This window comes from Arvicanthis niloticus, chromosome 1 (genome assembly GCF_011762505.2).
Source record: "Arvicanthis niloticus isolate mArvNil1 chromosome 1, mArvNil1.pat.X, whole genome shotgun sequence".
In the NCBI taxonomy this organism is placed as follows: Eukaryota; Metazoa; Chordata; class Mammalia; order Rodentia; family Muridae; genus Arvicanthis; species Arvicanthis niloticus.
In genome coordinates this window covers 83,603,091-83,621,411 of record NC_047658.1, presented here as the reverse complement: position 1 = coordinate 83,621,411, position 18,321 = coordinate 83,603,091, and the positions used below count along the sequence as shown (strand labels likewise).

At 40.2% G+C, this 18,321-nt stretch overlaps 1 protein-coding gene across 7 annotated transcripts in view; it reads left to right on the top strand.

Moving 5' to 3' along the window:
• The window catches only part of Sox6 (SRY-box transcription factor 6), a 586,344-nt gene that overhangs the window by 56,564 nt on the left and 511,459 nt on the right, over positions 1–18,321 (top strand). The window contains exon 1 of one of the 7 annotated variants that reach the window (XM_076941324.1): positions 18–678. The exons of 4 other annotated variants lie outside the window; for them this stretch is intronic. The gene's annotated coding sequence lies outside the window, so the exon portion shown is untranslated. Of the gene's footprint in view, positions 1–17; positions 679–2,285; positions 2,417–3,046; positions 3,193–18,321 lie in introns of those variants that run through there. 2 more of the 7 variants (XM_076941331.1, XM_076941334.1) reach the window with 2 other exon arrangements.

Sequence of the window (18,321 nt, the reverse complement as noted above, 5' to 3'; positions counted from 1 at the left end):
TGAGAGGCTACCTGTTGGGGCGCCGGAGGGGGCAGGGGACAGGAGCCCCGCGTCAGGCTGGGCACCGGCCTCAGCGCCTCCCACTCCTGCCCTTCCCGGCACCTCTGGGGTTAGTTTCTCTGCGCGGGGACGGCGGCTGGGGTGGGACAGCGGAGGGACGCGAGGCAGGCGAGCGCAGCCCTTGGCAGAGCCACGGCTGGCCGGGAGGGGATTGGGAGGAGGGCGCTCGCCGGCGGGCAGGCAGGCGGGCGAGCCGAGGTAGAGAAAGGGGCCCGGCGCCACTCGATTGCTGTGGACACGCTGTTCCTCAGGATGCCTGCCTCTCTCGGAGAGTTGTGCCTTACTCCGGAGGCGGTGACAGATCTGCGTGGCGGGTTTCTGGTTTTCTTGCCCCCCACCCCTTCCCAAAATCACTCCGAGAAAACACATGTTGTAGCCGCAGATAACTGTGCGTAGGACACCGAGGCAAAGGGCAGGGAGAGACAGCCAAAGCCACCTTTGACAGCAGAAGTGTTATCGCCATCGCAAGTATTCGTCTGGAAATCTGACTACCCTCTTGGCCCACCTAATTCCTCCACCTTCGCCTCCCCAAGTAGATAATCTATAGAAGTGGGAATGAGATGAAAAAGAAGTCAGGTGGCTTAGAGAGTGAATTGTTAAGTCTCCGTAAAGTTCGAGGTAGGTATTTCATGGAAGTTCGCACAAGTGTGGGATGGAAGAAGTTGGTATGCCTACTGTGTTGTTAGTGTTTCTGTTTCTCTCTCTCTCTCTCTCTCTCTCTCTCTCTCTCTCTCTCTCTCTCTCCCTCCCTCCCTCCCTCCCTCCCTCCCTCCCTCCCTCCCTCTCCCTCCCTCTCTCCCCCTCTCCCCTCTCTCCTCTCTCTTCCTACCTCTCCCTTTCACTCGCTCTTTCTGTCCTCCAATTTAGGGTTCAGATGGGGCTCTTGGATGGCAATGCCCTTTGTACCCACAAGAGGGCAACATCTTGAGGGCTTTGTGAACACTGGATCTTTCAGCGCCGCATGCTTGCTTGGGTTTTGAGAAAGTTTTAGCGAAACTTTCAAAGTGATATTTCGTGTTATTCATAATATCAAAAAGTAAAGTCATAAAAAAGAAGAAACAAGAGAAAGGTGGAGGAGTAAAGGAGGGAGGGAGAGAGGGCGGAGACAGAGAGAGAGAGAGAGAGAGAGAGAGAGAGAGAGAGAGAGAGAGAGAGAGAGAACAGTTAGCTTGCCAGGGTAGTCTGAGCCACAGAAGATGGGGGAGGGCTGTTGTAATTGTGGGTTTGGCCGACTGACGACTGTAGTGCCCTCCTCGGCAGTCTTAGTTGTAGCCGGAGGTCATGTAAATCGACCTTAAAAGAATGCATAAGCCATAAATTAAACCCTCACCCAAGGGCTGATCCATAAGTAGATAAAATCTAACCTGGACAAACGGGCTTCCTTTAGAGCCGACCTAACCCCCCTCCCCCAATAGAAACTAAATGCGAAGTAAGTTTTCTTAGCGAATGAATATTTTGTTTTCTTGAAAAGTGTCGGGTTGATTCGCCGTGTGATTGCGCCGCCGCAATTCTAAGAGGCGTCAGTGTCAGCCAGGCTGGGGCGCCGGGGCCCGGAGGACCCGCAGAGCTTCTGAACTGCCCCCCCCCCCAACCATTTCGGTTTGGGGTCGTAGTCTAGTTGTGGGGTTGACGCTGGCCTAGGGAGGGCGGGACTCCAGGATCTCCATAGCTCTCTGCGCCGGGGGTGAAGTTTGTCCGGAGGAGTAAAGAAAACCCGGGTGGCTAGAAGCCGCGCGCTCCCTCCTCGCTCTCCACTACCTGGGCTGCCCACGACTTTCCCGGGACGCTCGAGTTCCAGTTTCCCCTCGCTCCCTCCATCATTTGCACTAATTTACTTTTTATGGTCTTCTCAGCAATACACAAACCGAACTCCAAGGCAGTTCGCAACCCAACGGTGGTCCTCTTTGCTCAGCACGCTTGCTGCGCAGGCTGGCCGGCTGGCTGCGTGGGCGAGGGCGGCCCCGTAAGGTTCGCGTGGGTTCGGCTTCCAGGTCCTCTGCGCTTCAGCCGGCACCCTCGGCTCAGAGCCTGACCCGCAACCTTCGTCCCTCTAGGCTCTCTGCCCAGCCCGCTACCGGCTACCCGCTGCCCGCTGCTCTATCTGCTGCGGGCCGATGTTCGCAGCACTCGCTGGGCCCTGGGCGGGAGGCGGTGCTGGCGAGGCCCGCCTGCCCCGGGGGAGCTGCTTTCGGCTTTCTCCCTTAAAGGGCAGTGCGAAGAAGGACCCGGGCTTGTGCAAAGGCTGCTGGGGCTGAACTGCTGCAAAAAGAACGGCCGGGCTCTGCGGAGGACAGATTAGCTCCGGGTCCGCGCAGCTTTAAGATAAAAAGAATTGGTGTGTTCGGACAGATAAAAGGTGGTCGTTTCCGGCGTTTTTGAGTTTTATTTAAGCTTGTCTGATTCTGACCAAGTCTGAAAATGTTTGTTTGTGTGAATGACCTCCTGTTTGTGGTCTAAAATAAGACATTTACTGGGCTGGCAGGGTTGCTAGTTAGCAAGATGGGCTGGTCTAGGTTGCTTCTGTGTGTCGCCTCCTGTAAGGGCCGCACTTGAAGTTTCAGTCTCAAGATAGCCCGAAGTTGTCCCAGCGGCACAATGGACTGGGCTCCGGACAGCCAGTTTCACTGTCTGAGAGGGAGTACGGGTGACTTCCCGGTCCTGGACGCTGGGCTCCAGCGTGAACTCCAGTGGCTTGGCTTTTGGCTCTGGCGGAACCGCCCAGCCAGCAACCCAGCGGAGAGAATGCCCCTTCCCCCGCCCACCAGGGTCTCCTCTCTTCTGTCCTTTGTAGTCACATGTCCGGATTTTCCCCCTGGTCCCGAGAACAGACACAGCCCCGCCCAGTCTATTTCTAGAAGGTGGGTTTGGTGAATAAAAAGGTCAAGTGGTTACGATCCCGAGCTGGTCCAGAGTGAGGGGGGACAGGACAGACACCTGGCAAGGCTCGCCCCGCCTGTCCCCCCAACCCTGGCGGGCCAGCCTGCCTGCGACTGGCCTCCCTAGGCCACATTCTTGTGCTAAGTTCGAGAGGCGGTAGGAAAGGCAATCCTGAACCGGCCCAGAGCAGGCGAAGCTGATCCCGAGATGGCATTTTGTTTTGAACAGTTGGTGGGGTGTACGCTTCCTCATAAGGTAAGGTGTCAACTGGACAGTTGGCTGCCCAAATGCCACATGTATAATTAGCCTGCGCACTCAGCACCTCATCCCCAAGGCCCATAGGCACGGGCTTGGCTGATTTGTGTAGCTCAGTTCAGCTCTGGATTACAGGATTCCCAAGGGAAAGCCTAACCGGCCAGGAGAGCCTGGGAAGGCCCTGGCTAGAAGACTGATCATGAAGCCTCGCTTTTGATTTTTGTGTTTTCTTCTTCTCCAGTTTTTCTTAGTTTTTGGCTAAGGGGCAAGTGCTGACTAGGAGAAGATACCCAACATCAGCGGCAGGTTGCAGACTGGATGGGGAAAGGGAAAGCAGAAAGAATCTGGCCACATCCATACTCACATGCTGCCCTGGGGAGTCTGCTCGAACCCCTCTGTGTGCACTCATCTACTGGGATCAGCCAGCCTTGGCACTGTATGACTTGGCTTGGGAAGGGACTTTAGAACTGCTCACTTGTCTTTCCCTGCTTCCCTCACTCTCAGAGGTCTCTCACAATAACTTAGCATCCAGTGCCTGATTGTAGTTTCTGCCACCGCTTCAGGCCTAGTTGCTTGGGGCTGCTAGTGGACCTGGGAGCTGGGCTGATCTGTTGTTTCCCTTCTCATTCCTGTTCAGCTTGGGGTTCTTGGAGCAGAGCCTTGTCTCCCTGTCTGCTCAGATGGATGCTAGAGTTTCCTGTTCAGCTTCCCCGGGACATCTTAGCCTGAGGCCAGCTTTAAGGCTTGCTGCCCTGTGCAGACCAGACTTGTGCAGCTTCAAACATGACCTTCCCTCTGTCATCCCTCTGCCACCCCGTGCACTCGCTGTGGAATGCAGCACTCAGTATTAGAGACTGGCATCAATTTGCCTCCTTCTCTTGCTTCTAGGCCTCTCAGATATAGTACTGGAAAGATTCTCTCTGTATTTCAAAACAAATGAGCAAACACTTCTCAGAAACCTTCCACAGGTTTAGTGGGACAGAGTTAGCTTTCTCAGCAGCAGGAGTTCTGGGATGAGAAGTAGGGGCATGGCTTATTAAGTTTCACTTGCTTTGATGGAGCCAATGCAGTATTTTCTTATAGTGTGACCAAGGTTATCGCTGAAGTTTCTGTTCACTCAGCCCAGGATCAAGCCACTAAATGGTTCACATTTTGAAAGCCAATGTGTACCATAAGTCATTGGATCTAGTTTATGGTCAAAGACATCAAGTGACCAGGACCTGGATACCAGGAAGAGACCACGTATTTCTCAGGCAAGCTGACACCCTTAGTCACTTCATGAGTACTAACACCTCTTTCTCCTCTGCACTTCCACATTTCTTACTATGGCAGGATGAGAAGTGTTTTGTTTATTGTTTATCTGGTTCGTTGTTGCTTTTATTTGTTGTCTTAAAAGTGAAGAAAAGGAATGTTCTCTTGGAGTATATGTGCTTTTAAATTAAAATGCAAAAATTTAAGGTGTTTTAGAATTATGAGGTATGATATACTCTGTACTATGTTGCATAACTACAACACTTAACAACATATTATAAAAACAAATGTTAGGATTCTACTTATCAAGCTGCTATCGTGCGCCTGTGTCTTCGGCTGACTCTAATGCACTCAGCATCAGTTTTAGATGGAGTGATATGCTGTGAGAATGTTGTCTCTGAAGTATCTTTTCAGTAGCAGCAAAAACAACAGACACTTTTCTTTATAAAAAACAAAGATTTACAACATGTCAACATAATCAGTAAATCTTCTCTTTTATAAAGCTTCAAAATATATAACTTTAAACACATAAATGATACATTTTGGTGGCATTATTGAGACTTTATATAAATTTTTATTTGTCTTGTCTTAGGAGACATTGGGTTTTAAGTCAATGATCAAATTTTATATTTATGTTAAATATCATAAATCTGAAATATTTTATATAATTCTCTTTCAATTAATACACTAGGTCCTGGAAGGATTGGTATTTCTTGAGAATAAGGCTTTAAGGCTTTTAGTATTTTCTATCTTTTTGTATTAGTTATTTTAATTCACGAGTGATATAACTGACATATCTATATTCATATCATATATATATATATTCTACTTAAAAACAGCATTTTATGAAATTGTAGTTTGGGTTTAAGAGAACTATTTGCTTAAACATAGTTTGGGGATGTATATATGTATATCAATTGATGTTTTTGAAGTCAAGTAGAACATTCCCTAGAAATGTGTCTACGAGTACCATATCAGTACCATATCAGGCACAGACAGGTACTAGAGATGATAAAGCACAGATAACACACTGGAAGATGATTTGCAGATGGGGTGTAATATCTGCTGTCATGAGGTTAGATGTGTCATGTTACTGTATATATTTTGTTAAAAATTAACTTAAGCTGTTTCACATTGATCAAGTTATGTGGATCTATGAGGTTTAATGATATCAGGTATTATTTTAGAAACCTACTAAAATGAACAAAATAAGCACTCTGTGCTTTTTTAGGAGAAGAAATGGACCAGCTCTGGGTTTGGAATGCAACTTGCTTAAGAATATAGTTCTTTCTGGTTTTTTTTTTTTTGTTTTTTTTTTGTTTTGTTTTTTGTTTTTTGTTTTTTTTTTGCCAACAGGGAAAAATAAGGTGCTGGATAACTGCAGCATTTTATGTCCTCAGCTGATACTGCATTTCCTTGTGATTATGTCCCAAATGTAAAAATAGTCTAGTTAAAAAAAAAAAACTAGTGTTTTTGGAATATATGAGAACAGTTTTTACTAGACGCAAGCACATTTTAAATGGACAGTATGGTCTTGTCAATTAAGCTTTCAATTGTTATCTGAACATTAATCAGAGATTAATGATTTGGTGAGAGGTATCAGAGATTCTTACCATCGTCTCATTGCATATTCATTATTCATTCTTAGGAAGGATGTTTTTATTTTCCTTGTTCTGTAGAAGAGGGTAAAGCTTTTCAGCTAATTATTTTGTTTAGACATTTAGTCAAACTGGAAATAGTTCAAAATTTGCATTATGGTCTTGATGGAGCTTTTCAAGTATATAGTGTCTGATTGTCATAGTTTGGGTAAAAATATTAACTGAAGAGCTTGGATAGAGGCTGAGAAATGGAATATAATTTAACTCTCCTCCAGGCTCTCACCTCCAAAGCGCGGTGCTGGTGTTTTTCTTCAATCTGTGGTGTCTTAAAAAAGGGAACATGAAACCCTAAAATCTCAGAGAGGCAGTATTGATTCAATTCTTAACTGCAAATCCTTCATATCATTGCTCAAAATATCCAACTTTGCACCAATATTAGCCATTCTTTTTATAGTGACACCACGCTTAGTAAAAAACTTCTAAGCACTGAGGTCAGGTGTTGAGATTGGATTCTAGTTTATTTTTTATGAATCAGATAAAGATTTCTGTGCATGAGACCATATGTGAAGATGAGAGAACAAGAACATTTCCATATCAAAGGCAATATATCTGAGGCTGCATGGTAATTAAGATGCAGTGGTTTGGGCTCTGCACTGGCACTTAGAGCATCGCCGAGGCCCTGTGCAACATGCAGGCTGGTGCCTCTGCATACTTCTTGAAATACACTTATGATTTTGTACAAACATTTATGCCAGTCCACACTTTTCTGTGGATAATTTGTACTTCATCCAAACCATTCAAAGTCGAAGTTATTTTTCGAGCTACCCCCTCATTATGGCTTTTGTGCATCAACTATTTTTATTCTAGTTGTTTGTATTTCCTTTTACCAGAATGATGGCTTGTTTATATTCAGAATCTCTTCTTGCTCTTCTAAGACCCCTAATATATCACCCATTTTACCATTCACTCAAAAAACTTTCATCTTTAGGAAGGATGTGAATTATTTTCTGAGGTTAATTGTAGATGGTGCAATCCACTATAAACTAATAAACCACATTAAAAGTCAACTGGCTAGTTATTTGTGCTTTACAATGCTAATACATTTATGACTCCTCAGTAACTTGCATAGTACATAATGTTGGGAAAATTCTTTTCAAAATGTTTAGAGAAGAATTCAGAAATCTTCTGTTTTACTTTTGTATAGCATGAAAATATGTAGTGACATTCTCTTTCATACTCCAAGTGAAAAGCAATACTTTGAAACTGTATTGAAACTGTAGAAAGCTTGCCATTTCTCTAGAGTTATTTGTTTCTTTGCATCTAAAGGGAGATGTTTGATTTTATTTGTAATAAATTGAATCAGTGTCCTACCTGTTGGGAACAGAACAGTGATATAGTGAACCCTGCTATAAAATAGAACAGTGAAACAGGAGGATCTAACAATTGGCACGTTAATGCTGTGTCTACTTAGGATGTTTTGCATCTCTGGGAATCAGCTTGAATGTGGTCTGTAATTTTCTGGACTTTCTATTTCTGTGTTTTCTCTCTATGAACATTTCTGCTGTAGTGCTCATGGCAAGTACTCTACTTGGTGTAGTTCATTAGGAAGCTTCCCGGGTCAGTGAAACCTTTTCAATGCTTTTTCGGGATTAAAGTATTACTGTGTATTGAGGCCTGATATGATATTATGAATCCTGTAAGAATTTTCCATGGTTTAGTTATTTTGGATCAAATTGCTTAAGTATATTGATTTAATGCTTTTCAGTGATGTCTCATGTATATCTGCAGAATGAGAATAAGATCAGTGCATTATATGTTGTGCATATTATGGTATGCCAACTTCTCATGCTATCTCAGATGTCACCACAAGATAACCCCTTACATGATCTTCCTGTCACCTTTGTCTGCTCATTGTTTCTAGTCATAGTAAAGAGAGTTGTTGAATTGTCTGCCTTTAATATATTCATCTAAATGCAGAAAGGGACTACATTGCTGTTTTTGATTTCACCTTCTAAACACAGTCTCTGCTTTTTTGAAGAAAGTAGTTCTTTAAAATTGGACAAAGAAAATTGAAAACACTTCAATTTTCCAAGTCTAAAAAAAAAAGCTCAGTGTGTTTAAGAAGAAAATACAACTTCTCTTTCTTTTTTAAAAAACAAAAATCAACGAGCACAGGTTTAAGAAGGGACTTATTCTGACACATGGCCGTGAAGGCTTCAGTTCATACTGTGCAGACCTGTGATTGGATACATGTTTCTTAGCACCCAAAGGACGTCTGCTGAGGGCATTGATATTTGTTACAGAAAACTTAGGTTTTCAGTTCCAGCTTTACTATGTGTTTGCCAGCAAACAGCATTTGGCCAGTTGCAAACTTGCTTCTTTTTTCCTCTTCTGTAAAATAGAAATACCCATGTATATTCTTTTCTTTCCTAAACAGAACTCACCTGAATTATAGAGGAATTGAGAGAGTCCCAAGTGAGTGAATGTAGTGTCTGAATCCATGACCTCTAAAATTTGATGAAACTCCAATCTTAAAATCTGGAAGCGATTGTGAAAAGTCATTTCATCTGTCACCTTCCATTCAATATCGGTGATCCTTACTTCATTCATCAATTAAATCTCCCCCTTTTGTATGCCTGCAACAAAAGAGATTTTATATCTGAATATAAAATCTGGTTATATACATAAATGTTTCACATTTGTGAAACAAAATGTTTCACAACACCAGAGAGTTCTTTTGTCCAATATTCACATTTTAGTCTTTATCTTTCTATTCTATTTTAAGGAAAAATGGAAACAAATATTTTTCTTTATTTGAATGATAGACTTGCAAAGAGCAGAATCGGACCTTTAGTTTTTATTTCTTGAATCTTCCCTTTTATATCTTACCTCAAACTTAATTGTATATCCTCGGAAAAGTTACACAATCTCTTCAAGTATCAATTTACTAATTTCAAAGATGGGACAGACATAGAATTTAAGGTATAGAATTGCTGAAAAGATCCAGTGTGAAGATCCTGTAGACAGCTGTGTCAGGACAGATGGACAGTGGTTATGTGGTCAATACTAGACTCTTGATGTGAGAACTGACCTTTATTCTCTAATATTTTATAGATTTCCCCAGTTTTAAAACTGCATTCATATTCGTTGTCTTTTTTTAATAAAGAACATGCAGGACAGATAGACTTACTAGTTATCCTGTCTCTGTGCCTCCTGGATATGAACGCATGTCACTTGGGGCTTTGCTCCAGGATATTATTAATTCCCAGCAAAGGTTATATGCTGCAGGTAGGACTGATTGTTTGGTCTTGTCTTTCCATCTTCACTTCCAGAGCTACCATTGCTGTATTTTCATGACTAATGGAAATGACCAGGGCCCTGATGACATAGGAGCACTGCACATTTGTTTTGTATGTCCTTGATAAATGAAAGGTAGAAAATGGCTTGGCAATTGCATAATATAGGTGACTAATTTCAAAATATGGGGTTCATGATGAGGAATATATAAAAGTGTCCTCAATGGTGGGAAGGTTGGGAATCACTTGATTACATGATTTTGAAGCTGAAAATGCACAATCCTTGAGGAGATATGAATATGGGTAAATCTGAACAGTGTAGTCATTACTACAGTGGATATGTGTATCTGAGTAGAAGTTCCTATGCCGAGGAAAGCTTCTAGCACAAAGTGGCCTTTGGTCTGTGATATAAAGGATGGTTGGGGTAGAAGTCAGTGTTCCTCAAGGAACACTGGGGCAACATTTGATATAATTGCTTACTATCTGGTGAGTCTGATAATGAAATGTTTCATTGTGTCTTTGTGACTTTCAAAAAAAGGCCATATCTGTCATAAATGTGATATAGTCATAGACCAGTAGCTTAATCACCGCACCTCTTTTTCTGAGCTCGATTTTGTCATCAGAAACATCATGGATATATTTGAAGGTACAAAGAAATCTTTCAGATTTGTTTTCCTTCAAAATTTTTAGATAAAATATAAAAATTAAAAGAAGTGGTTTATTAATAAATACACTTGAGCCTGGGGGATATAACCCAAAGGTAGAGTGCTTGTATGGTATGTATATGGTCTTCAGTTTGGTTTCTAGTGAAACACACACACACACACACACACACACACACACACACACCAAGAAAAAACACTGTCAAAGTAGACAAGCTACCAATTCAAGATAATGAATTAATATATAATCTTGTATGTTATACTTTTATGTGCTCCTTTTATTCATTTGACAGGCATAGTTGCAGAGAAAATGCTATCTGAAAAGTTTCTGATCTGGGTATTAGTTTGAATTTATCTTATTTGTTCCTGGTGCTACATATTAATAGTTTTAATTTTAATAAGTATCAAGTTAGCATAGTTCATAATTTTGTTGTGTTTATGGATGCATGCCTGAACTTGTATTCAGGTGTGTGTGTGTGTCTTTGTGTGTATTGGCCAGAGGTTAACCTTAGTTTCTCAGATGCTATCGACCTTGTTTTGAGAGAGGGTCTCTCATTATCCTGGAGCTTGCTTCATTGGCTGGGATGGCTGGCCAGAGAGCTCCAGGGATTCTGCCTGCCTCTGTTTTCCCGGTTGGGTTTAGTGATTACAAGTGCACACTACCATGCCAAACTTTTCATGTTATGTGGGTTCTAGAAATTGAACTTAGAGTTTCATGTTTGCTGTATGGCAAGAACTTTGTCAACTGAACTATCTCCCAAGACTCTTCATAATTTTGATTGAAGGGTAATATGAAAGTAAATTCGTCCTCAGAGTATAGAAATAGGAATTCCTGTAAGATGATAATGAACAGAGACCATGGCAGAAGCAGGGACAGTAACAACCCCTTCCCATGCCTGTTTAAACAGGGCAGCTGCATTTATTTTTATTAGTTTTATAATCTGAAAACTTATATTTCTTAGATTCTCAAAGGCCTTTTCTCAGAGCTTCAGGCTTCTGGTTTTTATCTGGAGTTTCTGTAGTGTTTAACAACTCATTTCTCCAAATTAAACATGCTCACTGTGATCTCACAACTCAGGTGGCTGTGACATAATGATTGTCTAAGAAAGGACTAGGGGTCACACAGGTTGCAGAAGCAGTGGGCCTAGATTCCAATGGTCATTATCTGCTTTGTCTTTGATACTACTTTGACTTCTGGACACTTGTATTGTTTTAAGCAACATCACGAAAAAGTGATGCCACCTCTATATGATAAAGAATGTTCTGGAGCTGAGCCAAGGGTGGGGCCTGTAGAAAAGAGTTTTAAGGCATCCTGAGTCACATAAAACTAACCGTGCTCCCTTTAAAGGAGCAATAGCTCAAACAAAAATAAAATAAGATGGAGGCTGAATAACATCTAAGTTATTTAGAGCAGTGTATTAGCTAACTGAATCCCAGGAATGAAAAAAAAATATATATCACTTGAGTCAGAATGCCCAAATAAGTGCTGGAGGAAAATTTGACTACTTAAAAATTTCTTAGATATATCCCTTTCTCTTATAGGTCTCTCTCTCTCTCTCTCTCTCTCTCTCTCTCTCTCTCTCTCTCTCTCTCTCTCTCTCTCTTCTTTTGAGACAGAGCCTCTCTACATAATCCTGGTTGTCCTGGAACTCACAGAGATGGACCTCTTTCTGCTCCCAAGTGCTGGGATTAGAGGTGTGAACCACCACACTTGGCTCTAGTTCCTTCTCACTATTAAAATTTTTGTTGAAGATAGATATATTGAGATTTAGACATAATTTTATTCTTGGCATCCCTAAACTTGTGTAACATTATAGTAAACTTCTAATTTTTTTATGATACCAGAGCCTTGTATGTACTCAGCAAGGACTCAACTACAATATTCTAAGGCATTATTAACAGAAAATTTCCACCTTTCTGAGGTTAGAACCTTTTTTCTGAGGTTATAGATGATAGGCCAAGGGGGTGCTTTGAACTGTACATTTATATAGATTTATGTGGTTTATGGGATGTTCATTATACTGAATAGTTTCATATTTTAAATTGTGTGGTATCTTGTAAGTAGGCTTATTTTCTTCAGTGTGTGTGTGCCTGTGTGTGTGTGTGCGTGTGCGTGTGTGTGTGTGTGTGTGTGTGTGTGTGCATGTATATAATCAGCTTAAATTGGATAAAGTGAGTGAACATGGGAACTCAAATTCTCCTGTGTGGTTTGACAAGAGTGAAACAAAAATGGTTGTTCTAATTATGACACATTTCCCAAAGCACTATCCATGCTTAACTATGTATAAGCTGTGAAATTTGTGTATGTCTTTGTCATAGCCGTGTAGAAAGGTCATCAATATTATCAGAAGGTGTAGAAAAGTTTATCCTTTTTTACAGTGTGTTAATAATTTCTTTATATTTTTAGCACTACTTTTGCTTGTTTATATCCTTACTCTTTTTGCTTTTTAATGTGTATATAAGCTAGTTCCTGTAATTGAAATAACAACATATTAGGGCATTTGTGTCAATGCATCTTACAGTTTAAGAAGCTAAAGTAGTATATATGTTAGTTTTGCTTACTTATCAAGTTTATATTAAGATACTTTAAAAAAGAAGTACAATTTTATTAAATTTAGTAAGAAGGACATTGGATTCTATGGTCATCAGAAAATTTCCCAAATGTGTCATCTATGCAGTTGAGTATATTGCTGATGCATCTTAAAATATCCATTATTACTAAAAAATGTTAAGTTCAACCTAAGAGCATGGTAGTGCCATAGCTGTTGGTCCCCATACTTTCTGATTGGGGTGAGCAGAGGCAAGACTTCCAGCAGTTTTAGGTGAAAGAAACAGAATTTATTTTTTGGCTGCTTAGATTTATTTTATTAGGTATAAACCTTTAAAAAAATTTTTTATATTTTATTTACATTTCAGATGCCATCCCCTTTCCCCATTTCCCCTCCCTAGAAAACCCCTATCCCATGCCCCCTTTTCCTTTTTGCTTTTATACATTTTTTAAAAATGTTAATCAAGGGCTTTATAAGTTTGGTAATGCTCAATCAGAAGTGTAACCCAATACCCAACCTAGATATATCAACTATCTTTGACTGGTGGAGACACGTGAACATCTGCCTCAATGCCCCCCCTTTCTCTCTCTTTCTCTCTCTCATCACCTAGCTTTACCCTTCCTATTAAGATAAAAACTTTTCTATCAAAATGCAATTAGAGCATAATTATTCCTAATTGTACCAGTGAGGTACAAGATAGTCTTCAAGATAGTCCTAATACTCAGTCCATCATTTTGTTGACTAACCAGAACCTCTGTCGTCTCTCCTAACTTAAAACACTTAATTTTGAACCTGGCTTTTTTCTTGGCTTTAGAATGAATGTCAGCTGAAAACCATCCACTCAGATCTTTTGAAAGAGACAGAATTTAAGATACTTAAAGAGATATGGAAACAGGGACCCAAAATAGTGTAGGAATCTAAGCACAGCTAGTGAATCTGACAAGACAGTGGTAAGGTTCAGGAGAACTGGGCAGACTCATACATTGAGCATGTTCCCTACGACATGTGCATATTTACTTGAAACGTTCTACATGCCATGTTGAGATAATGTATGCTACAATATATCTCTAAAGAGATATTTAAAGGAAAGCTATAGATGGAACAAATATTTTAGGATTAATTCTGGTTTCCTCTACTCTAACCCAGGACATGTTTTGTTATTTGTAAACATCTTGGCTACACACTGTGATGAAGTGATTCAACATCTGGTTCTAGGCTTCTTTTACTCTGCTACGTGCTTTTAATGCTGTCACACTGAAACAGTGATTCTGGAGAAGGAAAACACATACATGCAGGGGAAAAATTGCATCACCAATTACACTTTCTAAATTGTGATATTAATTTTTTTAATACTAGGCACAAAGAATGCAAAGCCCACCTCCCTTTTTAAAATTTGACTCCTAAATCACCGTCTTTCAATTGATTATTTTCACCATCTTCAATTGATTACTGGGAATGAAATTATAGTATTTTAATAATTTAATAAACAAACTCAAAATCCATCAAGAATCTTTGAATATTATTAAACAGGTTAGAATATTCTGTTGCCAATTTTAAAATTGAAAACAGATGAGAATTTTTAAAGATGATAGTCATAGAATTTTGGTGACCAAATTACCCAATGTGTTGTGATGTTTATAAATTTGTTTTCAAATCAATGTGTAAATGGCACTTTCTTACTTGTTTGATAAAATGTGACCTTTACCTTAAAGAGACATTGCTTATGTGTGTTTCTAGTTACTTACCTGTGTATCTATCTGTCTGTGTACCTTATCATCAATTTGTTTGTCATTTATCCTAGCTGTTTAATTACCTGTCAGAATCTCTATCTATCAATTATCTATCCCCTTCTCCTTGGCTTGTGTATCAAGTGTTATTTCAGGGGAGTTCAATGCATTTAGTATGTTAGGTCGTTTGCTTTTGTTCCTTTTCCTTAGGTCTGGAAACTTCTCTCTGAGATAAGCAAGAGAACCCGTGGATGGTGCCAGCCATTTCCCTAGTGCTTCTCATTCCCCTTACAGCCTTAGAAGATCTTCACTGTTTCATGGGTTTGTCTTTAAAGGTAGATGTTACATATGATACCTCAGCATTTGGAGGCAGTAGTTAGTAAGACCTGTGGTGCTGACTGTAGTCTCATCATTTGTCCTTCTATTTCAGCCAGGACAACCACTTCACCAGCGGTTACACACTTCCTCAGTTACCCCTAGAAATTACTTTTATTAACAAACTAACTAACTAACTAACTAACTAACTAACTAACTAACTCACGGCCAAGATTGTGTCTTCTGTTATATTTTAGTGGTTCATTCAGCAGTAGCACTTTAGGTATGCTAAGAAACACGTGGGTTTATTAATCTGAAAAACAAGGCATGATATGTCTTTGTGCAAATTTTCAGCGTGTTTTCTATGAGTCTTTCAATCTTGTTTGTGACAGAACCTGATGTACAACCACAAAGGATGTCATTCACCTTGTATTCTGAGTAAATGGCTTCTCCAAAGTGGTGTATTAAATAGCTATGATTTTTAATTATAGGAAGGGATTGTATATTGTTGCCCTATTGTTTATCCTGTTTTTTTTGTAGCTTTCTTGATGGGGGCAATGAGAACAAACATGCAGCCTGTTATTTTATGAAGAAACACAGAAAATATGTTGGTAAAGATTTTTAAACTATTGGATTGAATTTTCATATTATTTTTAAAGACATTGTTGGAAAGATTCTATCCCATCAATGTCATAGGATAGAAATTTGTATCTACAACTGTCTTCTTGATAATTAGGAAGAGTATTGGCTATTTATGGCCACATCTGCTTGGATCATCATCCATCCAAAAATGTACTATTAAAGAGACACATCTGCCAGGCTGCTCACAGGCTTATCATTAAGGCTTATGGTATTAACATTATTTGCTAACTTATATCTTTGAAAAGAAATTTCAAACTAACTGGGTACTTATTCAAGATTAATTTAATAAAAATACTAGATATTAATATCCAAAATTAATCTCTATTTTTATTCAGAATATGCCTTTTATTAGATAGGAGGCATTAATAATTGATACAGAGACCAGTGTGTCGTTCAGCATTTAAATTTAAATAAGGAATAATTTTCTCACTTTTAAGTAAATATATAAGCCTGTTTTTTTTATATCAAATTTTCTTAGGATGGCACATCAAGTTAGGAGGCCATTGGGATGGAAAAGTAGGTGAGAAAAATAGGGGAGAATATAGAGAGTGAGGAGGAAGTTATGGGATCTGGGCTTTCCTTCCTGGGACATCATCCCTGTAGAGAAACCTGCACAGCAGCAAAAAGGTCAGCTGCTGCTTCCCCTCTGCTGGAGTTCAGGAAGAAAGAATGACACTTTACGGGCCCCATAAGAGAGAGGAGGCAATCAGACACCTTTTATTTCTTATGGCAAAGTCAGCCTCTGAATTTTTCTTTTCTTTCTTTTTTGACAAGAAAGGTTTAGGAATTGTAGAGTTGTCCATTTCCCATGCTTTAGGAGGAGGATGCGAGAGGGTTACCAGTGTGAATGTCTGCAGCTCTTTGTTGCTTTTATACTCAGCCTCCTTTAGATCTAAATGGAGTCAAAGAAGTTAGAAAAGATAAGAAAGGTGGGGCCCAGAGATGGCCTTTGGCAAAATCAAACCAGCATTTCCTACTTGTCCCCTGCCCCCAACTCAAAGTGACACTTCCTGCTTGGATTGATTTAATAACAAAAGCAGTTTAGGAATTTCAGCTCAGCAAACAAACTTTGGGTGATGTTGGCTATATCATTTCTCTCTAGGGATAAATTCATTCATTATCAGACTGAGAATTAAGTTTAATGATTTCTAAGGAGGTTTTGGCTTTGATGTCCTATTTATTACTTTCTGGGATAGTACCGTTTTTTTCATATAAAACTTAGTGGGTTTTCCTGTTCTGTATACCAGTCTTAAGCCACCATGTCCACAGTGCCTTCTGAAGCAACAAATGCTATGATTCTAATATATGATTCACATGCTAATGGGCTCATGAGCAAATATGTAGACCTCTTTACTTCTTCAGATCATTTCTGACAGAAAGCATGTCTATGATGTGAGCCTGGGTGATGTGCTCCTGCTTTCTAGCTCAGTATCTAGGGAATGTCTCAGGAAGGGAGACTTGTGTCTGTGAGGTTTGTGACTGAAGGAGCTTGGGTTGCATGAGATAGGAAGGGTGTTGGGATACAGCCATCGATTCATTGCATATGCTTGGCTAGGCAGGAAGTTGTGGCCACCGCCAGGCTTTTTGAGTATGGTTTCTGTCACCAAGAGAGTTGGCTGTCTTTGAAGTGTGTTAGTTAACCTCTTCTAGAATCTTAAGTGCAACTGGCTCTCAAGAGGAGGAGGAGAAGGGATCTCTAGGAAAAAGCCACTGTTTTCATAAAGAGTTTACTTTTCTTCCACTCATATTACTTTTTTTTTGGTCTTTTTGAGCTTATTGTAGCTGAACAGACTTCAGTCTTTTTCATTCTTCTTTTCAGGACCTGCTTACTGCCATGGATGCAGTACTGAATAATGGAGTGGATGAGTATCACCAAGTGTGTACTGACAGGAGTTGCTATGCACCATGCATAGTTCTTGGGCCCTTTCATAGGACAGAGGTGAAAACAGTACTTGTATCATAGTTCCTCAGAACTTTGAATGAACAGGTATACTTGAAGAAACAGATATAATAAGAGTTGTAAGTTCTCATTAAGCATTGTTATTTTATTATTTAATGTTCATAATTACTTTTGAAGTAGATATTATTATCTTTGTTTTAAGTGAAAATAAAGTAAGAGTTGAAGAGGAAAATTAGCCACCTCACAATCATGCAGCCATTGAGTAGCAAAACCATGGAAGGCATAGATGTCCTGGCTTGAGATCTTGTGGCATGTGTGCTTCTAACAAAGCTGTTCTAATAGGCAAATGAGTCTATTTCCCCAGACAGTCATGAGCCAAGGTGATTAAGCAAGTAACCTGGATAATCAGGGCACTCAGGAGCTGTGTGTGTGTGTGTGTGTTGTGGAATCTCACTGGTGAAGTTATTAAAGCAGTCTTCCCTGAACATGACATGGCATCAACTGCAGTCTTACATTTAGAGCTACAGTCTCAGCTTTATATGGTTTCTATGCTGGGACTTGATCTCAGTTACTACAGAGTCTTGCAAAGTGAGGCCACGGCTCCAATATGAACTAGTTCAGCTAACATGACTTACTGGCTGTGTTTCTGTGAACCCCAGTTCCACATGCAGAAATCTCAAAGTCTCTTTCCTTTGGACCAATTGGATGGTTCTTTTTCAATTGATGGCCTCTTGTGTATCTTTTAGGATCCTGCTCCTGCTAAGGTTACCATCTCTGACATTTATTGTGTTTAGTGGCAGAACTTCCCTGATTTAGACAGAAACACCTGTTTCCTTTTGCCTTTGATGGCTCCCCATCTCTCATTATATGCCTTAATGCCTTTCTAAGTGGATGCATTGCTTTCTGTGTGTGTTAGCCAGTCCATGGCCAGTGTGGTCAGTTATCTTTCAGTTTTATTATTACATGGAGAGTGACATATAACCTTTAAGTAGCACTGAGTGTATTTAAATTTCTTTTTAGATACAGTCATTTAAGTGCTTTTTAAGGACAGTAATCATTTCAACTTGAAGGCTATTGTGTAGATATCAATTTTAGAGTGAGGTAATGAAAATATTGAAGCTTTGAATCTCCTCTTGACTCTGAAGCTTAAAATATTCTTCCCTGAATCTTTATTGCCTCTGTGGTAAGA